Source organism: Capsicum annuum, chromosome 6 (assembly GCF_002878395.1).
Source record: "Capsicum annuum cultivar UCD-10X-F1 chromosome 6, UCD10Xv1.1, whole genome shotgun sequence".
Taxonomy (NCBI): domain Eukaryota; kingdom Viridiplantae; phylum Streptophyta; class Magnoliopsida; order Solanales; family Solanaceae; genus Capsicum; species Capsicum annuum.
Genome location: NC_061116.1, coordinates 196,316,277 through 196,324,520, shown reverse-complemented (window position 1 = coordinate 196,324,520; position 8,244 = coordinate 196,316,277).

The following is an 8,244-nucleotide window of genomic DNA, read 5'->3' as shown; positions in this document are numbered from 1 at the left end:
TTGTCTTTTAGTGCCTATTTACTATTATTATTATTATATTACTACTACTACTATTATTATTTTTTTTTCCTAATAATATATAAGTAAAAGTTTGGCAATACTACTATTTATCTTTTAGTAGTACCAAATTTTTACTATATTAGTAGTAGAATATTACTATTACTACTATTATTTCTATTTCTATTCTGTTCTATTCTATTTAGTAGTAATTATATTATTTTTTTACTTTTATTTTTATTACTCTATAGAAGAGTGAGTTAGAGGACGATCAAGGGTAAAATTATTATTTCATAAATGATCTAGAATATTTTTTTCTATTACATAGTCTTAAAGTTGGTCATAAATTTCAAAATGACAAAATAGCCAAACATATACCCAAAAAGCCAAGTATTTAAGGTGGGCTTCATATTTTTTCAAGCATAATTTTTCAAAAAAATATGTTTTGTATATTAATAATTAATCTATTTTGATGAGATATTATCTAAATTTCAATTCTTTTTTTGGATTTGAAATTTTCAATTTTATTTTATTACAATAGAAATATTTAGAAAAAAGTAACTATGTTATCGTATACTTAGAAAACTTTCATAAAAGAATATGAAATTAAATTCTAAACAATAACGTATAAAATATTTATATGATTTAAGATCAAATTTGTGCACAAATTACATCAATTTTGATTTTTTGAGCCGATTCGAATCAATTTAGATAATATTATTTAAATGACTAAAATTTTGATTTGATTTACAAATGCAATTCTAAAATATTACTGTACATATATTTGGATATACTTGAATGTGTTTACAATCCGAAAAAACTTGAAAAAGTGAAATATATATTACGTGATGATAATAATTTTTCCATTAGCAATTGTACATCCTATGTCTCAATTCAAATAATATATATTTTTAAAATCAGTTCTAAAAAAGAATTGACATTTTTTATTTTTTAGTATTCTATAATATTATTAATATTTTAGTCATGTTGAATTTCATTTATTTGTCAAAAAGTCCACAAAGGGATACTCTTTTATTTAAGGCTTATTTATTTTAAAGATAGTTTGCAACATTGCGAAATTTTTCATATATCTTAAATTCGATGTCGAATCAAAATGTTATAAATTGAAATAAAGGAATACGTAGTTTATAAGAGTGAGTTGGAGGACGATCAAGGGTAAAATTGTCATTTCGTAAATACTCTAGAATATTTGTTTCTATTATATAGTCTTAAAAGTTGGTCATAAATTTCAAAATGACAAAATAACCAAACATATACCCAAAATGCCAAGTATTTAAGGTGGGCCCCATATTTTTTCATGCATAATTTTTCAAAAAATATGTTTTGTATATTAATAATTAATCTATTTTGATGAGATATTATCTAAATTTCAATTCTTTTTTTGGATTTGAAATTCTTAATTTTATTTTATTACAAAAGAAATATTTAGAAAAAAAATGTAACTATGTTATCGTATACTTAGAAAATTTTCATAAAAGAATATGAAATTTAATTCTAAACAAAAACGTATAAAATATTTATATGACTTAAGATCAAGTTTGTGCACAAATTAGATCAAATTGATTTTTTGAACCGATTCAAATCTATTTAGATGATTAAAAATTTGATTTGGTTTACAAATTCAATTCTAAAATATTACGGTACATATATATGGATATACTTGAATATGTTTACAATCCAAACAAACTTGAAAAAGTGAAATATATATTACGTGATGATAATAATTTTTTTCATAATCAATTATACATCCTATGTCTCAGTTCAAATAATATATATTTTTTAAATCAGTTCTAAAAAAGAATTGACATTTTTTATTTTTTTTGTATTTTATAACATTATTAATAATTTTGTCATGTTGAATTTCATTTATTTGTCAAAAAGTTTACAAAGGGATATTCTTTTATTTAAGGTTTATTTATTTTAAAGATAATTTGAAACATTACGAAGTTTTTCCATATATCTTAAATTCGATGTCGAATCAAAATATTATAAATTGAAATAAAGGAAGACGTAGTTTATAGGAGGATGTGCAAATACTTAGATTTGTTCCATAAAAGATAAAAATATGAAATTAATTTTAGCCACACATTTAATTGCATCAAGTAACTATACTATATTACAGTAAGATGATAAAAAAGTACTCATAAATATTGAATAAGTGTTTTATCTATCAAACATAATAACCGATTCCTCCATAATTTCAAAACTTCATATGATACATATCATTACAAAGATTTGCACTACATATAATTTATTAAACATAATTATTTACTCAGCATTTATTGAAATTATTTTTAAAAACTTATTTAAAATGTAATATTAACTATTTCATGTTAAATTACTACAATATATGTCATGATAACTTTTATTAATTCTTTTGATTCTCTTTATTTGGGGTAGTAATATCCTCACCGGGTAGACAAATCACTTAAAAAGTAATTTCATACTTACTATATTAAATTGGACTCCTATTTTTAATGTATATAAGACATGACATAAAGACAATCTTTTAATATTTATAATTTTAATTTATTCTCTTGTATAATTTTTAAATAAAGTAGAAAAAAATATCACAATTAGTTGTTTAATCTATGAAAATGTGCTTGAGCTGATGTTAAAATAAGTATTAGAATATATGACATTTTAATGTTAATTATGAAACCTTAAATAAGTTATAAAATATTATTTAATTTGTAAAAAGTAAGAAGTTATATTTTATTATATATTGTCAACAACAACAACAACAAACCCAATATATTTCCACATCATAGGGTCTAGGGAGGGTAGATATTAAGTTATATATTGTGATTTCTTCTTATATTTTCTATTGTGTTTTATTTAAAAATATCAATCATCATTTTTTTTTTTTGGAAAAACTAATTAAATATCCATAAGTAGATTTAAAATTTAATATTGGGCCCGTAACGGGCCCTTAGCATCTAGTGTCTTAAATATATATGCATACAAAAGAATAATACTTAATAATTTAGAGTTTCTTTTTTTATTATCTGTTAAATATTATTTATTTTTTAATATAATATTTTTGAAATACACAAAGCCTTTAACTTCACATAGTGATATCATTATTTATAGAAGTATGAATTAATTCTAATTAATAATATGTTAGTCATTTATTAACAGTGTATTAACTTGGATGTCATTAAACTTTATTTATTAAAATAAATTTTGAGTTATTTGATTAAAATGGAACTACTTATTATTGACAACAACAACAACAAACCCAGTGTATTCCCTCATAGTGAGGTTTGGGAAGGGTAAGAGGTACGCAGTCCATACCTTTACCTCTAAAGAAGTAGAAAGACTGTTTCCGATAGATCCCGGCTCGAGACACGGGAACTACTTATTATTGAGTTAGTCTGAAATCAGACTCACCATTAAGACTGAACCTATACCATACTAAAAATAGGGGTTTAACAACCAACTTCAAGGAATGACAAAGCTTGAGTTATGAGCACGGACCTAGGGATACACAGCTATCATATATAGGAACGCAAATTTGGCTTCTAATGGTCTTTCTAAGACATGAAGAAGGGAACTCTCTTAGAACTCATCTTTCCAAAACACTACTTGTACCCTCAGTAATCAGCTAACCCCGAGTTAATATTTACATCACCTCATTGACCACACACATACCAATACTCATCCAAGCCTACAATATAGACACCTCAATGACTTTCTCGCATATACCAGTACATCGCTTTCATCTCCCTCTTAGTTCAAAGGCCAACGCCCTATGTCTGTAGGCTTATCCCTCATGCTAAACCTTAGCCCTCAGAACTACGATTTCATAACTATACAATAGGGGCTCACCGACATTAAAGTATATATTAGTCAGTCGTATATAATACTTATACTTGACCTCAAATAACATTATTCAACCCTAGAATCTATATCTCCTCTTAGAAACTAAGGCTCTTCTTCACCTATTGACTTAGCCATCGCCTTTCCATCTCACATAAGGTTTCCAACTACCACACATCTCATAAATTAACACTTAAATTCTTTCTTACACTACATCAAACCTACAAGGACAAAAACCTCAAGCCAACAAGATCACCCTCATACTACTCACTCACACTCAAGATTCTAAGCTAAGATAACTCACGTCAAGTAATAAGGGTTTGGGGACTCTAGATTTATTCTGGGAAGATCCAAAAACATACCAATCACGGCTTCTAGGAAACCTTTTTGATCTTGATGATGGGACGATGCATAGAAATAATTTTGACTACTACCTGTTGAAATTTGAGCTCGACTCCTTCACTGCCATGTCATGCCAAGGGGAAACCCTTTAGGAAATGACCTAATTGATTGTAATTAAAACACCCTTCTTTACTCCTCATCGACTTTATCCTAGATGATACTTACTACACCAACATCAAGTAGGGTACTTGGAGGTCCTTTGTGTTGTGCTACCATTAGAATGAAAGTCTGGTGTAATGTGGCCTTTTGTTTATTTCTTGGATTCACACTTGGTCAAACAAAGTTGCTACCAAGCACTTGCAAGATCATTTGTTGGCTTTGTCAAATTTGGTTGGCTAGTCCAACATTGCATGCAAGTTGTTTTCTTGTCAAATTTGATTGGCAAAGTAGTATGTTGATGTCATTGATGGCATCAACGTAGGTTTGTTTTGTGCCTATAAATAACCCTCTTTGGTATATACCATTTAGAGAAGAACACCAACATTTGAAGAAGATTTAGTTATGTTTGTTTTCTTCTTTGTAGAGAGTATTTGTAAGAGAGTTGTGTTGGGAAATACTTTGAGTGAACCTCTTCTTTGAACTGATCTTTGTGAGGTTATTCTTTTGGGTATTTGGGCTATTAGAGTATTTAATTACTCTAATTTTGTACTCTCTTTTGTATCTTTGTACTCTTTTTGTTCCGTTGGTGTTTAGTGAAGTTGCTTCTCCTTTGGTTGTGGACGTAGGTCAAGTTGACCGAACCACGTTAAATTTGTGCCTCCTTTACTTTCTCAACTTATCATTATTATCGTTTTGTTATCGTCTTCAAATGATTACTTTGTTTGATTCCGCACTATCCGGGATTCTCGATCCTAACAAATTGGTATCAAAGCGAGGTTAATCCTGATTTTGTCTTAGTAGTCACCATGACGATTACAAAGATTTATGTTAAGAAATTTGACCGAAGTGCAAACTTTGATATGTGGCAGTTGAAAATGGAAGCTATCCTAGTTCGGGATGGTTCAGATATGGCACTGCAAGAAAAGAAGGAAATTTCAGAAAAAATGACAGACGAGGAGTTTCATAGCCTTGATAAAAAGGCGAGATCTAGTATTATACTAAATCTCTCTGATGATGTATTATGTGAAGTAGCTTCGGAAACCACTGCCAAAGGCATGTGGGAAAAGTTGAAAAGCCTGTATATGAAAAGGAGGATAGAGAATAGACTCTACCTGAAGCAAAAGCTTTATACAATTCGTATGGATGAAAATACTTCCCTACTGTCACATCTTGATGCCTTTGATTCCATTCTTATGGATTTAAGTAATATAGATGTCAAGGTTGAGGAAGAAGATCAAACTGTTTTGCTAATATGTTCCCTACCCCATTCCTTTAAGAATTTTAGAGATACTATACTTTATGGGAAAGAAACTATCCCTTATAGAAAAATCAAATCTATGCTGAAATCTAAAGATCAGATAGATAGAGATATTACCGGGGAAGGTAGTGGAAATCAGGCGTCCAGTTTATTTGTCAGGAGTAGATCTAATGAAAAGTCTAGATTTAGTAATTCAGTGTGTTATTACTGTCATAAAAAAGGCCACATCAAGGTTAATTGTCCTAAGTTGTAAAACAAGGGAAAAGTAAAGAAAAATAAGCACGGAGATTCCGACACCGCTGAAGCAAGTGTTGCTGCTGATGAGATTGAAGGAGCAATATTTTTAGTTACCGAAAATATTTCTTGTTCTAACAATGAGTGGATTTTAGATTCAGCTTGTTCATTTCATATGTGTCCTAACAAGGACTTGTTTTCTACATATGATCCTGTTGAAGGTAGAGTTGTCTTGATAGGCAACAATGTTGCTTGCAAAATTGTTGGAACAGGTACCGTCCGAATTAAAATGCATGATGGTATTGCAAGAACTCTCAGAAATGTTAGATGTGTTCCTGAGTTGAAGAAAAATCTCATCTCTTTGGGCACTCTAGAATCTTTTGGGTGCAAATACACAGGTGAAGGTGGAGTTCTTGAAGTCTCTCAAGGTGGTCTTGTGGTTAAGAAGGCACGCAAGTCTGGGACGCTGTACATACTGTTGGGATCTACTATTACAGGTGTTGCTACTGGTTCAATTTCAGATGGAGACTCATTTGATTCTGACGTCATGGAATTTTGAAAGTCCTTTGAGGCTTTGTGAAGAAGGAGGAGCAAATTTACTATATTAAACAAACTCAGGCCAAGGTAGAGATTTGTAATGTGGCCTTTTGTTTGTTTCTTGGATTCACACTTGGTCAAACAAAGTTGCTACCAAGCACTTGCAAAATCATTTGTTGGCTTTGTCAAATTTGGTTGGCTAGTCCAACATTGCATGCAATTTGTTTCTTGTCAAATTTGGTTGGCTAGTCCAACATAGCATGCAAGTTGTTTTCTTGTCAAATTTGGTTGGCAAAGTAGTGTGTTGATGTCATTGATGACATCAACGTAGGTTTGTTTTGTGCCTATAAATAGAGGCGTTTCCACCCTCTTTGGTATATACCATTTAGAGAAGAACACCAACATTTGAAGAAGAATTAGTTGTGTCTGTTTTCTTCTTTGTAGAGAGTATTTGTAAGAGAGTTGTGTTGGGAAATGCTTTGAGTGAACCTCTTCTTTGGAGTGATCTTTGTGAGGTTATTCTTTTGGGTATTTGGGCTATTAGAGTTTTTAATTACTCTAATTTTGTACTCTCTTTTGTATCTTTGTACTCTTTTTGTTCCGTTGGTGTTTAGTGAAGTTGCTTCTCTTTTGGTTGTGGACGTAGGTCAAGTTGACCGAACCATGTTAAATTTGTATCTCCTTTATTTTCTCAACTTATCGTTATTATCGTTTTGTTATCGTCTTCAAACGATTACTCTGTTTAATTCCACACTATCCGGAATTCTCGATCCTAACATCTGGTGTAGGTGTGCTAGCTGCAGGTAAAGTTGGACTAAATGACCGCTTAGCAAAGAATAACTGATTCCCATTCTCTTTCTATCGCTGAATAGCCTTGTAGATGGCTGACTTGACCTTATTGTTCTAATTCTCTTCTCTCTCTTTCAACTTATCTTCCTCGACCTGCTAAACATGAATCATAAGTCAAGCTATGTCAAAGTCTCCAATAATCCTTTTTGCCTTACCCTCTCTACTCGAAGACCTGGAAAGTCCCCAATCGAACAAAGCTTAAATGATACCTCATACGAACACCGTAACTGAAGCATATCGAGATAGTTGAGTGAACTTAAGTCGATACTCTTTTGCATTCATAGAACCCTCTTCCAAATTTAAGAACTCTTTAACCATAACGCCCCTCAACTCCCATGGGAAGAAATGTCCCAAGAAAGTGTTGCGACTTTGTCACACACAAGTGTACGTAGTCAAACAAGTAATAAATTGAATTTTCTACAAGACAAAATGTTGAACCCTCAAGGACTTTTTGCTTAAATATTTACTAGACTAAACTAGTCTTTGACTATTTACTGATGTGGTGGGATTTAGAGATATGGTGGTTTTTAAACTATAAACTAAGTATAAGCTAAAATAACGTGATTACCTTGGGGTATAAACAATAACAATAAAGATTCTAGGGTCAGGACATACTTCACAATCATGCATAGTTATGGTTTCTAGCAGGGGTTGGTGTTCATCATAATTTTTGATCTATGGTGTTGATAGTATAACTTGGGAATGGTCATCCTCTAAATCGTCTATCCAAACTAGTCTCACAACTACATCATTAAGCAGGGATGTGAGAGTCTAATTCTAATGCAATTGCTTATATTTACATTTAGTAACCAAGTGGGGCAATTGGGTATATCTCTATCCTAACCACAAATTATCCTTTAACAATTAGTCGCAAATCAATTAAAGATATGATCCACACTACTTACGTTCTTTGTTTCGTCCCTCCGCTTCTATGGTCAATTCACTTTGAGACTATAGGAGTATCCTCAAACAAGTAAAAGTAAGAGTATTAACAATATAAAATAAGAACCCTCTCTGTGGCCTCC